The sequence below is a fragment of the Triticum urartu genome, chromosome 6A, assembly GCF_056163025.1.
Source record: "Triticum urartu cultivar PI428250 chromosome 6A, HENAU_Tu73, whole genome shotgun sequence".
Taxonomy (NCBI): Eukaryota; Viridiplantae; Streptophyta; class Magnoliopsida; order Poales; family Poaceae; genus Triticum; species Triticum urartu.
The window spans coordinates 456,538,752-456,554,462 of NC_141878.1; positions in this window are offsets into that span (position 1 = coordinate 456,538,752).

Genomic DNA, 15,711 nt, shown 5'->3' on the forward strand with positions numbered 1-15,711 from the left:
TTCTCTTGCTGCTTGGAATAGGGTCTGCACGCCCAAGAAAAATGGTGGTCTGTGTGTCATTAACCTCAGAACACAGAATGATTCCTTCCTCCTCAAGTTTCTCCACAAGTTCTATAACAGGCATGATATCCCTTGGGTCCATCTAATTTGGGACTCTTATTACGGTGACACTATTCCACATGCTCATGACTCGTGTGGTTCCTTCTGGTGGAAAGATTTAATTCATCTAATGCCCACATATCGTGGTGTGACACGCATCAAAATTGGAAATGGATCTTCTGCCCTATTCTAGAAAGATAATTGGAGTCATTCCATCTATGCTGAAACATGTCCGAGAGCCTATTCTTATGCCATTTCTGAGAACATCTCGGTCAAACATCTCCTGACATCCACTGATCTGCATGAAACCTTCCACCTCCCACTATCAATACAAGCCCGTGACGAACTGCGCTCCATCCAAGTTGAGGTGGTCGGGATCAGACTTACGGAGGATCATGACACTTGGCAATGTGTGTGGGGAGACAATAACTTCAAAACATCCTCATATTACAAGTTTTTTTCAAGGATGTGATTTCCCATGAAGCTTTCGGTTGGCTATGGAAAGCAAAATGTATTCCCAAGATTAAGACCTTTGGGTGGCTCCTACTCGTTGATCGTCTCAACACTAGAAACATGCTCAAGAGGAGAGATTACAACATCGAAAACAATTTGATTGCCTCCTGTGTGGCCAACATGTAGAAGAAACAGTGGAACACCTATTCTTTCATTGCACTTTCAGTCAGGAGTGCTGGAGATCTCTAGGTTTCACTTGGCCCACACAGCATGACAGACTCGATATGATCAAACACCAAAAAACCATGCAGCCCCGAAAGATGTGGATGGATATCTTCTTGACGTCGGCTTGGAGTCTATGGAAGGAGCGCAACAACCATCACTCTAGAAAGATCAAGCCTTCGGTCACAGCCTGGAAATAGAGATTCAAGTTGGATTTTTCCAATCTTAGATATAGAGTGAAACCCTACAAAGAGCATATTATTACTGCATTACTTGACTCCATACAATAGCTGCTTACTACCTCCTGGTAGCCTTGGGTGGTGACCCAACCACCCCCTGTATGTAACACACCATGTAATTATACCCCCCCTAGTTTTGGTAATAAATATGCAGTAGGAATCTTTCCTACTGTCCTCATAGTAAAAAAACGCTGATCTTGTGAGCTTCGAGGCAGAAAAGTGCCGTCAGTACCACAATCTCACTAGTTCCTTTGTGAGGAGGTTTGAATTTTCATCTTCACGCAATTCTCAAACTGTCCTGTTTGATCTCTATGAAAATTCTTATACTATGGACTTAGAGGATTTTACCACTGCTTGCAAACTTCCACAATGGGGTAGTGCTAATGAACCTCGCAAATCTGAATTTAGAGATTTTCTTGCTAGTGTAACTGTGGGGGGATCTAGAGATATAGCACAAGCTACCATAGGGAGCATTCATTTTCCTGCTATACATTATTTTGCTCTCTTCATAGGTAGGTACATAAATGGTAAGGATGAAGCATGTCACATGTGTGTCCCTGACCTCAGTATTCTTAGGAGTGCTGTGTTAGGAGATAAATCTTATAATTTGGGAGCCATTGTTGCACGTAGGTTGCATCATAATAGATTTAATGGAGATTTCTTTGGTGAAATTTATGCAACCCGTACAGCTAATTTTCTTGGTATAACCATACGTGAGGATGATATTGAGTTGCCTCCTGCTTATTTGGGTTATGAGGCTATGGTTCGTCATCATTTTGTTGAGAGGAACGATCAGTTCCTCCAGTACTGACTAATCTTTGATAGACGACGCACCTATCACGTCGCTCTCCCTGCTTCTACTTTCTTTGACTTTCAGGCAAAAGGGAGATATTTTATAACCAGAGAGGAGGCGGAAGAGTATAAGAGGAGGCTTGATATAGCTCGCCTCCAAGCTGCAGCCCACGATGCAATGACTGTTGCATCTCAGTACGACCCAACTACAACTTTGTATATCCGCCAGGCCATCTGTGGAAATAGACCAACTTAGGCCAAAAGCCTAAGCTTGGGGGAGTACGTATTTCCCACCGACATTACATTTATGTTCACACACTCATTGCTAGATGTCGGTGCTCATACTTTTTCATTGTAATATCCATGTTAGTTTATTTCCTTCTTATGCTTTCTTCTTGTGTGTTTGATAAACCTTAAGAAAAACCAAAAAAATTAGTTGTAGCTTTTAGCTAGTTTTAATTTCCATGCTTGTAGTAGTTATTAAAAAGAAAACCCAAAAAGATTTCATGTTCTTCTTTTGCTTGTTGGGGGCTTTCCCGTGTAAATAGTTTTATTTCTTTTCTTTTCTTTGGGGGTCGATAGGAGAAGACCATAATTAAATTGTTGAAGTGACTCATATATGCATTATTGTTGATTTAACCAAGAGTCCATATTGCCTTGTCTTCTCCTGTTTATTGAATGCTTGCAGATTCCAGCTTAGTCCAATGCACGTGCATTCTTATTATTATTCACATCATTCGGTCGTGCAAGTGAAAGGCAATTATGACGATATATGATGGACTGATTGAGATGGGAGAAGCTGGTATGAACTCGACCTCTCTTGTTTTTGTAAATATGATTAGTTCATCGTTCCTGATTCAGCCTATTATGAATAAACATGTTTGCAATGACAATTAGAGATTATAGTTGCTTATGCCATGCTTAATTAGCTAGGAGCTTATAATGGTTTACCTTGCGTGCCAACATGCTATTAAAATGGTTGTGATGTGGTATGATAGGGTGGTATCCTCTTTTGAACGGTTCGAGTGGCTTGACTTGGCACATGTTCACGCATGCAGTTGAAACAAAATCAACATAGCCCCTACGATATTTATGTTCATGGTGCATTATATCCTACTCATGCTTGCATTCGGTGTTGATTAATTTTAATGCATGTTCATGACTGTTGTCGCTCTCTAGCTGGTCGCTTCCCAGTCTTTTTCTAGCCTTCACTTGTACTAAGCGGGAATACTATAAAACCCCAAAATTATTCCATATGAGTCCACCATACCTACCTACATACGGTATCTACCTGCCGTTCCAAGTAAATATGTATGTGCCAAACTCTAAACCTTCAAATAAACATTCTATCTTGTATGCTCGAATAGCTCATGTATCAACTAGGGTTGTCTGTATCTTCCATGTTAGGCGGGTTATTCTCAAGAGGAGTGGACTCCGCTCCTCACTCACGAGAAAATGGCTGGTCACCGGGATGCCCAGTCCCATGCTTTATGCAAATCAAATCAAAATAATAGCAAACAAAACTCCCCCAGGACTGTTGTTAGTTGGAGGCACTCGTTGTTTCGAGCAAGCCATGGAAGATATCGCCATCTCTTGGTTTTTATGTTCTGTTGGTTGAGGGGGAGTATAAACTTTACCATTCTGTTTGGGAACCGCCTATAATGTGTGTAGCATGGAAGATATCGCCATCTCTTGGTTTTTATGTTGACAATGAAAGTATACCGCTCAAAATATTATTCATCTCATTTCAAAATCAAGCTCTGGCACCTCTACAAATCCCTGCTTCCCTCTGTGAAGGGCCTATCTATTTACTTTTATGTTGAGTCATCAGTCTCTTATTAAAGAGCACCAGTTGGAGAGCACCGTTGTCATTTGCATTCATTACTGTTAGTTTACATTGAGTATGACTTGACTGGATCTCTTTCACCATGAATTACAATGTCTAGTCAATCCTTGATCTTTAAAGGTGCTCTGCATTTATGTTTTGCGGTCTCAGAAAGGGCTAGCGAGATACCATCTTGTTATATCATATTATGATTGTTTTGAGAAAGTGTTGTCATCCGAGATTTATTATTATTGCTCGCTAGTTGATTATGCCATTGATATGAGTAAACATGAGACCTAAGTGTTATTGTGAATGTGGTTAGCTCATAATCTTTGCTGAAAACTTGAAAGATGGCTTCATATTTACAACAACAAGAGCAAATAGAGTTTGTAAAAAAAATTCTTTATCACTTTCAGTTTGTCAACTGAATTGCTTGAGGACAAGCAAAGGTTTAAGCTTGGGGGAGTTGATACGTCTCCATCGTATCTACTTTTCCAAACACTTTTGACCTTGTTTTGGACTCTAACTTGCATGATTTGAATGGAACTAACCCAGACTGACGCTGTTTTCAGCAGAATTGCCATGGTGTTATTTATGTGCAGAAACAAAAGTTCTCGGAATGACCTGAAACTCCACGGAGATTATTTTTGGAAATAATAAAAAATACTAGCAAAGAATCAAGGCCAGGGGGCCCACACCCTAGCCACGAGGGTGGGGGGCGTGCTTGCCCCCCTAGGCGCGCCCCCTACCTCGTGGGCCCCCTGGAGCTCCACCGACCTCAACTCCAACTCCATATATTCGTGTTCGGGGAGAAAAAAATAAAGAAGAAGGATTCATCGCGTTTTACGATACGGAGCCGCCGCCAAGCCCTAAACTCTCTCGGGAGGGCTGATCTGGAGTCCGTTCGGGGCTCCGGAGAGGGGAATCCGTCGCTGTCGTCATCATCAACCATCCTCCATCACCAGTTTCATGATGCTCACCGCCATGCGTGAGTAATTTCATCGTAGGCTTGCTGGACGGTGATGGGTTGGATGAGATTTATCATGTAATCGAGTTAGTTTTGTGAGGGTTTGATCCCTATTATCCCGTATGTTCTGAGATTGATGTTGCAATGACTTTGCTATGCTTAAAGCTTGTCACTAGGGCCCGAGTGCCATGATTTCAGATCTGAACCTATTATGTTTTCATGAATATATGTGAGTTCTTGATCCTATCTTGCAAGTCTATAGTCACCTACTATGTGTTATGATCCGGCAACTAATATGTCTCCAACGTATCTATAATTTTTTATTGCTCCATGCTATATTATCTACTGTTTTGGGCAATATTGGGCTTTCTTATCCACTTTTATATTACTTTCGGGACTAACCTATTAACCGAAGGCCCAGCCCAGATTTGCTGTTTTTTTGCCTATTTCAGTGTTTCGAAGAAAAGGAATATCAAACGGAGTCGAAACGGAACGAAATCAACTGGAGAAGTTATTTTTTGAAGGAAACCCACCGGATAGACTTGGACCCTACGTCAGAAGATGAAGGAGGAGCTCGCGAGGGTAGGAGGCGCGCCCCCTGCCTCGTGGTCCCCCTTCGGTCCACCAACGTACCTCCTCCACCCATATATACCTACGTAACCTAAAACTTCAAAAACGGAGATTAGATCGGGAGTTCCGCCGCCGCAAGCCTCTGTAGCCACCAAAAGTCAATCGGGACCCTGTTCCGGCACCCTGCCGGAGGGGGGATCCCTCACCGGTGGCCATCTTCATCATCCCGGCGCTCTCCATGATGAGGAGGGAGTAGTTCTCCCTCGGGGCTGAGGGTATGTACTAGTAGCTATGTGTTTGATCTCTCTCTCTCGTGTTCTTGATTTGGCACGATCTTGATGTATCGCGAGCTTTGCTATTATAGTTGGATCTTATGTTTCTCCTCCCCCTCTTCTCTCTTGTAATGAATTAAGTTTCCCCTTTGAAGTAATCTTATCGGATTGAGTCTATAAAGATTTGAGAACACTTGATGTATGTCTTGCCGTGCGTATCTGTGGTGACAATGGGATACCACGTGATTCACTTGATGTATGTTTTGGTGATCAACTTGCGGGTTCCGCCCATGAACCTATGCATAGGGGTTGGCACACGTTTTCGTCGTGATTCTCCGGTAGAAACTTTGGGGCACTCTTTGAGGTCCTTTGTGTTGGTTGAATAGATGAATCTGAGATTGTGTGATGCATATCGTATAATCATACCCACGGATACTTGAGGTGACATTGGAGTATCTAGGTGACATTAGGGTTTTGGTTGATTTGTGTCTTAAGGTGTTATTCTAGTACGAACTCTAGGGCTGTTTGTGACACTTATAGGAATAGCCCAACGGATTGATTGGAAAGAATAACTTTGAGGTGGTTTCGTACCCTACCATAATCTCTTTGTTCGTTCTCCGCTATTAGTGACTTTGGAGTGACTCTTTGTTGCATGTTGAGGGATAGTTATGTGATCCAATTATGTTAGTATTGTTGAGGGAACTTACACTAGCGAAAGTATGAACCCTAGGCCTTGTTTCAACGCATTGCAATACCGTTTACGCTCACTTTTATCACTTGCTACCTTGCTGTTTTTATTATTTCAGATTACAAAAACTATTATCTACTATCCATTTTGCACTTGTATCACCATCTCTTCGCCGAACTAGTGCACCTATACAATTTACCATTGTATTGGGTGTGTTGGGGACACAAGAGACTCTTTGTTATTTGGTTGCAGGGTTGCTTGAGAGAGACCATCTTCATCCTATGCCTCCTACGGATTGATAAACCTTAGGTCATCCACTTGAGGGAAATTTGCTACTGTCCTACAAACCTCTGCACTTGGAGGCCCAACAACGTCTACAAGAAGAAGGTTGTGTAGTAGACATCAGCAACCCCGAAGTGACAGTAGTCGGGACCACTCCCGGTGATGACCGTAGTTTGAGGAGTTCATGTATTCACCATGTGTTAATGCTTTGGTCCGGTACTCTATTAAAAGGAGGCCTTAATATCCCTTAGTTTCCGCTAGGACCCCGCTGCCACGGGAGGGTAGGACAAAAGATGTCATGCAAGTTCTTTTCCATAAGCACGTATGACTATATTCGGAATACATACCTACATTATATTGATGAATTGGAGCTAGTTCCGTGTCACCCTATGTGATGACTGTTACATGATGAACCACATCCGACATAATTCTCTATCACCGATCCAATGCCTATGAGCTTTCCATATATTGTTCTTCGCTTATTTACTTTTCCGTTGCTATTGTTATCATCACTACAAAATACCAAAAATATTACTTTTGCTACCGTTACCTTTTGCCACCGTTACCACTACTATCATATTACTTTGCTACTAAACACTTTGCTGCAGATATTAAGTTTCTAGGTGTGGTTGAATTGACAACTCAACTGCTAATACTTGAGAATATTCTTTGGCTCCCCTTACGTCGAATCAATAAATTTGGGTTTAATACTCTACCCTCGAAAACTGTTGCATTCCCCTATACTTGTGGGTTATCACTCTTTCACCTCCTCGATCCAGTGAGCGATGGTGAAGTAGTAGCTCGAGTCCTCCGGCAGCATGACGACGTGATGGCAGTGGTGGTGGAGAAATCTCGACAGAGCTTCGCTAAGCTTTGCGGAGAGAAGCCGGACTATGAGAGAGAGGAAGACCAGCGCCATGGCATAGATGGGGTGCGGCTGCCCTCCTTCTACCCCTCTATATATATGGGGAAGGGAGGAGGTGGGGGCACCCTAGGGTTTCCCCTAGGGGGGGCGGGAACCATAGATGCGGGCGCCCCTAAGGAAACCCTAGGGTGGCTTGCCCCCCAAGCCAGTTGGAGGCAACCCTAGGGGGGCTCCCCACTGATACGTCTCCGTCGTATCTATAATTTTTGATTGTTCCATGCCAATATTATTCAACTTTCATATACTTTTGGCAACTTTTTATACTATTTTGGGGACTAACATATTGATCCAGTGCCCAGTGCCAGTTCCTGTTTGTTGCATAATTTTTGTTTCGCAGAATATCCATATCAAACAGAGTCCAAACGGGATAAAAACTGACGGAGATTTTTTTTGGAATATATATGATTTTTGGGAAGAAAAATCCACGCGAGACGGTGCCCGAGGGAGGCACGAGGCAGGGGGCGCCCCACCCCCTGGGCGCGCCCCTGACCCTCGTGGCCACCCCGTAAGGCGGTTGGTGCCCTTCTTTCACTGCAAGAAAGCTAGTATCCGGATAGAGATCGTGTTAAAATTTCAACTCAATCAGAGATACGGATCTCCGGGAATATAAGAAATGGTGAAAGGGCAGAATCTGAGAACGCAGAAACAGAGACAGACAGAGAGACAGATCCAATCTCGGAGGGGCTCTCGCCCCTCCCACGCCATGGAGACAAAGGACCAGAGGGGAACCCTTCTCCCATCTAGGGAGGAGGTCAAGGAAGAAGAAGAAGGAGGGGGGCTCTCTCCCCCTCGCTTCCGGTGGCGCCGGAGTGCCACCGGGGGCCATCATCATCACCACCGCAATCTTCACCAACAACTTCTCCGCCATCATCACCAACTCTTCCCCCCTCCATGCAGCGGTGTAACCTCTCTCTTACCCGTTGTAATCTCTACTTAAACATGGTGCTCAACGCTATATATTATTTCCCAATGATGTATGGCTATCCTATGATGTTTGAGTAGATCTGTTTTGTCCTATGGGTTATTTGATGGTCGTGATTGGTTCAAGTTGCATATTTTATTATTGGTGCTGTCCTATGGTGCTCTCCGTGTTGCGCAAGCGTGAGGGATTCCCACTGTAGGGTTTGCAATATGTTCATGATTTGCTTATGGTGGGTGGCGTGAGTGACAGAAGCACAGACCCGAGTAAGTAGGTTGTTTGTGTATGGGATAAAGAGGACTTGATACTTTAATGCTATGGCTGGGTTTTACCTTAATGATCTTTAGTAGTTGCGGATGCTTGCTAGAGTTCCAATCATAAGTGCATATGATCCAAGTAGAGAAAGTATGTTAGATTATGCATCTCCCTCATATAAAATTGAAATAATGATTACCGGTCTAGTTATCGATTGCCTAGGGACAAATAACTTTCTCGTAACAAAAAGATCTTTACTAAAACTAACTTAGTTGTGACTTTATCTAAACAACCCCTACTTTTTATTTACATGCTCTTTATTATCTTGCAAACCTATCTAAAAACACCTACATAATACTTCTAGTTTCATACTTGTTCTAGGTAAAGCAAACGTCAAGCGTGCGTAGAGTTGTATTGGTGGTCGATAGAACTTGAGGGAATAGTTGTTCTACCTTTAGCTCCTCGTTGGTTTCGACACTCTTACTTATCAAAAGATGCTACAATTGATCCCCTATACTTGTGGGTTATCAAGACCTTTTTCTGGCGCCGTTGCCAGGGAGTCATAGCGTGGGGTGAATATTCTCGTGTGTGCTTGTTTGCTTTATCACTAAGTAATTTTATTTGTTGTTCTTAGTTGTTCTCTATCTTTAGTCATGGATATGGAACACGAAATACCAAAAAAATTAGGTGTACCTGCTACTCATGGAGATGGGGAACCTCCTAAAACCCTCGATGCTCATTATGTGAAAGATATTATGTACTACTTTGATAATCCTGAGAAAACCCCATTCAATTATGTTATGGGATACATGTAGGATAAACATGAATACTTTAGGGATTATCGCTTGACTCAAAAGGGGAAACTATTATGGGATCAAATTCATATGTTGCATTGGTATGCTCAGCAACTTTGCTTGAGATATGATTACACTTGTTGCTCTAGGATGAAGGCTCCACACCTTCCCTTTTCATGCAAATTTAATGATGATAAAACCTTGGCTTCTTGTGCTAATGGTATATATGATTACTATGATGTGGAACAAATAGAAGAATTTTTTGCTTTTATGGGTGCTTATGAAATTGAATCTTTGTTTAAAGAGTGTGAAAATTTTGATGATTCAGTTTATAGACCTGAAAATTTAGCTATCCTTAAATATTGCTATGAGAATTATGAATTCAATGCCGATATTGATGCTCTTATTGAGAAAGTCTCCGCTATCCAAGAAGAGCCTAATATTTTGCAGGAGTCTATGGAAGAAGAAATTGATGAACTGTGAGCTCATTGGATGAAAAAGATGATGAGGAGAGCGAAGAACAAAAGGAGGAAGAGCGGATTAGCTACCCGTGCCCACCTTCTAATGAGAGTAACTCTTCAACTCATACATTGTTTAATTTCCTTCGTGCTTACCGAAGGATGATTGCTATCATGATTGTTATGATCCCATTGATTCTCTTGAAATATACCTTTTTGATGATGCTTTTCATGCTTGTGGCCAAGATGCCAATATGAATTATGCTTATGGGGATGAACTTGCTATAGTTCCTTATGTTAAACATGAAATTTTTGCTATTGCACCCACGCATGATAGTCCTATTATCTTTTTGAATTCTCCCGACTACACTATATCGGAGAAGTTTGCACTTATTAAGGATTATATTGATGGGTTGCGTTTTACTATTACACATGATGCTTTTGATGAATATAATATGCATGTGCTTGCTGCTCCTACTTGCACTTATTACGAGAGAGGAACTATATCTCCACCTCTCTATGTCTCCAATACGATAAAATTGCAAGAAACTGTTTATACTATGCATTGGCCTTTACTGTGTGTGTGTGCATGAATTGTTCTTTTATGACATGCCGATGCATAGGAAGAGAGTTAGACTTCGTCACTGCTTGATTTATGTTACTTTGTGCTCACTACTAAATGCCAAAACATTGCTAATTAAAATTGGCTTCGAAATACCTTGGGATCCGGGTGGATCCATTACTTGAGCACTATATGCCTAGCTTAATGGCGTTAAAGAAAGCGCTGCCGGGGAGACAACCTGGAAGTTTTAGAGAGTCATTTATTTCTGTTGTGTGCTTTTATATAGTTTAAAAACAAAAAATAAATAAAGAGGGGAACCCAAAACTTTTCAAAAAGAAAAGTGAAAGTGAGATAGACGAGCATTGTGAAAGTGGGGGACGTCCTTGAACTTTGTTCATGCCCATGGAAACTTTGTGAATCTTGATTACAGAAAATTTTCAACAAAAATAATTATCCCCTTGTACAATTCCATTCTATTATAAAAATAATGTGCCAAGGTTTGCCTTTAGGATGTTTACTTTGCTTGTTGGTTTGTACGGTGCAGGACAGAAACTTTGGCTATAGTGCGCGATTTTACATTTTTCCTAGAACGTCAAATGGTTTTGAAACTTTTTGCACTGTCTTTCTATACAAATTTTTTATTTTGCCTAATTTTCGTAGAATTTTTGGAGTACCATAGGTATGGTGAATGTTCAGATTATTACAGACTGTTCTGTTTTAGACAGATTCTGTTTTTGATGCATAGTTTGCTTGTTTTGATGAAACTATCGATTTATATAAGTGGATTAAGCCATGGAAAAGTTATATTACAGTAGCTACAATGCAAAAACAAAATATGAATTGGTTTGCAACAGTACCTAGAGTAGTGATTTGCTTTATTATACTAACGGATCTTACCGAGTTTTCTGTTGAAGTTTTGTGTGGATGAAGTGTTCGATGATCGAGAAGGTCTCGATGTGACAAGAAGGAAGAGAGGCAAGAGCTCAAGATTGGGGATGCCCAAGGCACCCCAAGTAAACATTCAAGGAGACTCAAGCGTCTAAGCTTGGGGATGCCCTGGAAGGCATCCCCTCTTTCTTCAACAAATATCGGTATGTTTTCGGATTCGTTTCGTTCATGCGATATGTGCAATCTTGGAGCGTCTTTTGCATTTAGTTTTCACTTTTCTTCTATGCACCATGCTGGTATGAGATAGTCCTTGGTTGATTTATAGAATGCTCTATGCACTCCACTTATATCTTTTGAGTATGGCTTTATAGAATGCTTCATGTGCTTCACTTATATCATTTGAAGTTTGGATTGCCTATTTCTCTTTACATAGAAAACCGCCATTTGTAGAATGCTCTTTTGCTTCACTTATATTTGTTAGAGCATGGGCATATCTTTTGTAGAAAGAATTAAACTCTCTTGCTTCACTTATATCTATTTGGAGAGATGACAGGAATTGGTCATTCACATGGTTAGTCATAAAATCCTACATAAAACTTGTAGATCAGTGAATATGATATGTTTGATTCCTTGCAATAGTTTTGCGATATAAAGATGGTGATATTAGAGTCATGCTAGTGTGTAGTTGTGGATTAGTAGAAATACTTGTGTTGAGGTTTGTGATTCCCGTAGCATGCACGTATGGTGAACCATTATGTGATGAAGTCGGAGCATGTTTTATTTATTGATTGTCTTCCTTATGAGTGGCGGTCGGGGACGAGCGATGGTCTTTTCCTACCAATCTATCCCCCTAAGAGCATGCGCGTAGTAGTTTGTTTCGTTGACTAATATATTTTTGCAATAAGTATGTGAGTTTTTTTATGACTAATGTTGAGTCCATGGATTATACGCACTCTCACCCTTCCACCATTGCTAGTCTCTCTAGTATCATGCAACTTTCGCCGTACCTTAAACCCACCATATACCTTCCTCAAAACAGCCACCATACCTACCTATCATGGCATTTCCATAGCCATTCCGAGATATATATTGCCATGAAACTTCCATCATCATCATATACATGACTTGAGCATTCATTGTCATATTGCTTTGCATGATCTTAAGATAGTTAGCATGATGTTTTCATGGCTTGTCCGTTTTTTGATGTCATTGCTATGCTAGATCATTGCACATCCCGGTACACCGCTGGAGGCATTCATATAGAGTCATATCTTTGTTCTAGTATCGAGTTGTAATATTGAGTTGTAAGTAAATAAAAGTGTGACGATCATCATTATTAGAGCATTGCCCCAGTGAGGAAAGGATGATGGAGACTATGATTCCCCCACAAGTCGGGATGAGACTTCGAACTTTAAAAATAAATAAAAGAGGCCAAAGAAGCCCAAAAAAAGAGGCCAAAGAAGCCCACCAAAAAAACAAAAAAATGAGAGAAAAGGAGAGAAGGGGCAATGTTACTATCCTTTTACCACACTTGTGCTTCAGAGTAGCACCATGTTCTTCATATAGAGAGACTCTTGAGTTATCACTTTCATATACTAGTGGGAATTTTCATTATAGAACTTGGCTTGTATATTCTGATGATGGGCTTCCTCAAACGCCCGAGGTCTTCATGAGCAAGCAAGTTGGATGCACACCCACTTAGTTTTCAGTCTTAGCTTTCATACACTTATAGATCTTAGTGCATCCGTTGCATGGCAATCCCTACTCACTCACATTGATATCTATTGATGTGCATCTCCATAGCCCGTTGATACGCCTAGTTGATGTGAGACTATCTTCTCCTTTTTGTCTTCTCCACAACCACCATTCTATTCCACATATAGTGCTATGTCCATGGCTCAGGCTCATGTATTGCGTGAAATTTGAAAAGGTTTGAGAATGTCAAAAGTATGAAACAATTGCTTGGATTGTCATCGAGGTTGTGCATGATGTGAATATTTTGTGTGGTGAAGATGGAGCATAGCCGGACTATATGATTTTGTAGGGATAACTTTCTTTGGCCATGATATTTTGAAAAGACATGATTGCTTTATTAGTAGGCTTCAAGTATTATTGTTTTTATGTCAAATGATAGACTATTGCTTTGAATCACTCGTATCTTAATATTCATGCCATGATTAGATACATGATCAAGATTATGCTAGGTAGCATTCCACAAAAAAAATATCTTTTTTATCGTTTACCTACTCGAGGATGAGCAGAAATTAAGCTTGGGGATGCTGATACGTCTCTGTCGTATCTATAATTTTTGATTGTTCCATGCCAATATTATTCAACTTTCATATACTTTTGGCAACTTTTTATACTATTTTTGGGACTAACATATTGATCCAGTGCCCAGTGCCAGTTCCTGTTTGTTGCATGTTTTTTGTTTCGCAGGATATCCATATCAAACGGAGTCCAAACGGGATAAAAACTAACGGAGATTTTTTTGGAACATATATGATTTTTGGGAAGAAAAATCCACACGAGACGGTGCCCGAGGGAGGCACGACGCAGGGGGGCGCGTCCCTGGCCCTTGTGGCCACCCCATATGGCGGTTGGTGCCCTTCTTTCGCGGCAAGAAAGCTAATATCCGGATAGAGATCGTGTTAAAATTTCAGCCCAATTGGAGTTATGGATCATTGGGAATATAAGAAACGGTGAAAGGGCAGAATCTGAGAACGCAGAAACAGAGAGAGACATAGAGACAGATCCAATCTCGGAGGGGCTCTCGCCCCTCCCACGCCATGGAGACCAAGTACCAGAGGGGAAACCCTTCTCCCATCTAGGGAGGAGGTCAAGGAAGAAGAAGAAGGAGGGGGGCTCTCTCCCCCTCGCTTCTGGTGGCGCAGGAGTGCCACCGGGGGCCATCATCATCACCGCAATCTTCACCAACAACTTCTCCGCCATCATCACCAACTCTTCCCCCCTCTATGCAGCGGTGTAACCTCTCTCTTACCCGCTGTAATCTCTACTTAAACATGGTGCTCAACGCTATATATTATTTCCCAATGATGTATGGCTATCCTATGATGTTTGAGTAGATCCGTTTTGTCCTATGGGTTATTTGATGATCGTGATTGGTTTGAGTTGCATGTTTTATTATTGGTGTTGTCCTATAGTGCTCTCCGTGTCGCGCAAGCGTGAGGGATTCCCGCTGTAGCATTTGCAATATGTTCATGATTTGCTTAGGGTGGGTGTCGTGAGTGACAGAAGCACAGACCCAAGTAAGTAGGTTGTTTGCGGATGGGATAAAGAGGACTTGATACTTTAATGCTATGGTTGGGTTTTACCTTAATGATCTTTAGTAGTTGCGAATGCTTGCTAGAGTTTCATTCATAAGTGCATATGATCCAAGTAGAGAAAGTATGTTAGCTTATGCCTCTCCCTCATATAAAATTGCAATAATGATTACCGGTCTAGTTATCGATTGCCTAGGGAAAAATAACTTTCTCGTAACAAAAAGCTCTTTACTAAAACTAACTTAGTTGTGTCTTTATCTAAACAGCCCCTACTTTTTATTTACATGCTCTTTATTATCTTTCAAACCTATCTAAAAACACCTACATAATACTTCTAGTTTCATACTTGTTCTAGGTAAAGCGAACATCAAGCGTGCGTAGAGTTGTATCGGTGGTCGATAGAACTTGAGGGAATATTTGTTCTGCCTTTAGCTCCTTGTTGGGTTCAACACTCTTACTTATCGAAAGAGGCTACAATTGATCCCCTATACTTGTGGGTTATCACCCACCTCCTCTAGTGATCGTGGGAAGGGCTGAGGGGGCGCACAACCCCTTAGTGGGCTAGTGTGCTCCCTCCCCTTGGCCCATGAGGCCCCCCAACATTTGTCGGGGCCCCCGAAACCCTTCTCGATTCTCCTGGCCATAACCCGGTACCCTCAGAACACTTCTAGACTCCAATACCCTTCTGAAGGAAATATGCCCTAGAGGCAATAATAAAGTTATTATTTATTTCCTCATATCATGATAAATGTTTATTATTCATTCTAGAATTGTATTAACCGGAAACATAATACATGTGTGAATACATAGACAAACATAGTGTCACTAGTATGCCTCTACTTGACTAGCTCGTTGATCAAAGATGGTTAAGTTTCCTAGCCATAGACATGAGTTGTCATTTGATCAACGGGATCACATCATTAGGAGAATGATGTGATTGACTTGACCCATTCCGTTAGCTTAGCACTTGATCGTTTAAGTTTACTGCTATTTCTTTCTTCATGACGTATACATGTTCCTATGACTATGAGATTTTGCAACTCCCGAGTACCGGAGGAACACTTTGTGTGCTACCAAACGACACAACGTAACTGGGTGATTATAAAGGTGCTCTACAGGTGTCTCTGATGGTGTTCGTGGAGTTGGCATAGATCAAGAATAGGATTTGTCACACCGATTGTCGGAGAGGTATCTCTGGGCCCTCTTGGTAATGCACA